Source organism: Ipomoea nil, unplaced genomic scaffold (assembly GCF_001879475.1).
Source record: "Ipomoea nil cultivar Tokyo-kokei standard unplaced genomic scaffold, Asagao_1.1 scaffold3105, whole genome shotgun sequence".
In the NCBI taxonomy this organism is placed as follows: Eukaryota; Viridiplantae; Streptophyta; class Magnoliopsida; order Solanales; family Convolvulaceae; genus Ipomoea; species Ipomoea nil.
The window spans coordinates 2897580-2899688 of record NW_017619533.1 but is presented as its reverse complement, the minus strand read 5'-3'; the positions used below and the strand labels follow the sequence as shown (position 1 = coordinate 2899688).

The window sequence follows — 2109 nt, the reverse complement described above, 5'->3', positions numbered from 1 at the left end:
AAGAGACCCAGGGCAACAGGAGTTCGTGACACTCCTAGTGTAGTCGAGCAATGGATTTGCAGTGGTACGTCCACTCGAGTGAGCCCCAGCGCAGTTATCTTGCCATCGTTCCGTGATCCAAGAAGAAGTGGGGAGTTGAGGTCACAGATTTTGTCAGAAGAGTTTGCCCAAGAGAAGACCCTCATCCTAAGTGAGGCTCCGGTAGGAGATAGTGATGTGGTGATCGGGACGTTTTTGGTGCATGCCGTTCCAGCAGTAATCTTGTTCGATTCCGAGGCGTCCAACTCGTTCATATCCCCGGAACTCGTAAGGAAGTTGGGCCTAACCGAAGGTGTTGGAGTGAAGCTAAACGTCAAGGTGGCATCGAGAGAAGTTAAGTCTTGTGATCGCCTCTTCAAAGACGTCAAGATAAACATCAGCGGGGAAGATTTCTCTAGTGATTTGATACAGTTTGGTCTGGACGGGGTCGATGTGGTCCTGGGTATGGACTGGCTAGGATGGTTCAGAGCCCAGATCTTGTGTGGTGAACAGAAGGTGGTTTTGAGAGGACCAGGTGGGAAGAGGGTGTCGTATAGAGGATCAACAAGGGAACCAGAGATCAAGTTAGTGTCCACGTTGAAGATGAAATAGTACATGGAGAAGGGCCATGAAATCTTCTTATGCTCAGTTGAAAATCTGGAGGCCAAAAGAGATATAGCTCAGACCATACCTGTTGTATGTGAATTCCTCGATGTCTTCCTCGAAGATATCCCGGGAATGCCTCCTCCAAGAGAAGTTGAATTCTCAGTGGACCTTATACCTGGTACAACGCCCATATCTAAGGCCCCCTATCGTTTGGCGCCCAAGGAGATGCAGGAGTTGAAGACTCAGTTGCAAGAGCTTCCGGACAAAGGTTACATCCGGCCAAGTTCATCACCGTGGGGAGCGCCTGTGTTGTTTGTAAAGAAGAAAGATGGAAGCATGAGATTGTGTATCGATTACCGCGAGCTGAATCAAGTCACAATAAAAAACAAGTATCCCCTGCCGCGGATAGGCGATTTGTTTGATCAACTCCGAGGTGCCGGGGTGTTCTCCAAGATTGATTTGAGATCAGGGTACCACCAGCTGAAAGTGGCAGATCAGGATATACCTAAGACGGCGCGTTCCGGACGCGCTACGGCCACTATGAGTTCACGGTGATGCCGTTCGGTTTGACCAACGCGCCAGCAGTGTTCATGGATCTAATGAATCATGTATTCAGGCCTCATCTCGACGACTTTGTGATCATGTTTATCGATGATATCCTTGTGTATTCTCGGGATAAAGAAGAGCATGTGGGTCATCTTCGGACAGTGTTACAGATTCTGAGAGAAAAACAGTTGTACGCTAAGCTTTCGAAATGTGATAGACAGCAGGGGGATATCTGTGGATCCGGATAAGATTCGGGCGGTGAAAGATTGGACTGTGCCGACAACCATGGCGGAAGTAAGAAGCTTCTTGGGTTTAGCAGGTTACTATCGAAGGTTCGTGTTGGACTTTGCTAAGGTGGCTCAACCGTTGACAAAGCTGTTGAAGAAAGATGTGCCCTTTCAATGGAATCAAGCTTGCGAATTGGCGTTTCGAGAGTTGAAAGAGAGGCTCACTGTAATTTTGCATTTTCTCTTTTTAAACAAATTAACTGGATTAATCAACTGACTAAGTGGACTGACTGATTCAGTGATGAATTCAATCAGTAAAAACTAATCACAGTGAAGATTAAAGAAAAGATAACACCACAGAGCCAACAACACATAATGTTTACCCAGTTCGATACAGTGTGTATCTACGTCTGGGGGACGATCACATAGGCGTCCAATCCACTAAATCATTATCTAATGTACAAAGGTAGATATACAATAATCTTACCCAAGTGCCCCACACAAGGTACATACCCAGTCTACACAGGTTTAGTGGATTGATGAAGATGGAGAGCTGTGCATACAGAAGTCCAATGAAATCCCTTCACTTGGAGAGCCCAATCTGATGCAGTCCACTTCAATGACGCTCTTTACAGTTGTTCCCACAACAGTGTGATCACAGTGTCCTTTCGTTTAAGCAGCAGTGATTCTTCTCAAGTTCGTCATCTTAATC

At 46.4% G+C, this 2109-nt stretch overlaps 1 pseudogene; it reads left to right on the top strand.

Moving 5' to 3' along the window:
• The first annotated feature begins 903 nt into the window (after window positions 1-903).
• On the top strand, window positions 904-1418 carry LOC109166806 (annotated as a pseudogene).
• The last annotated feature ends 691 nt before the right edge of the window (window positions 1419-2109 follow it).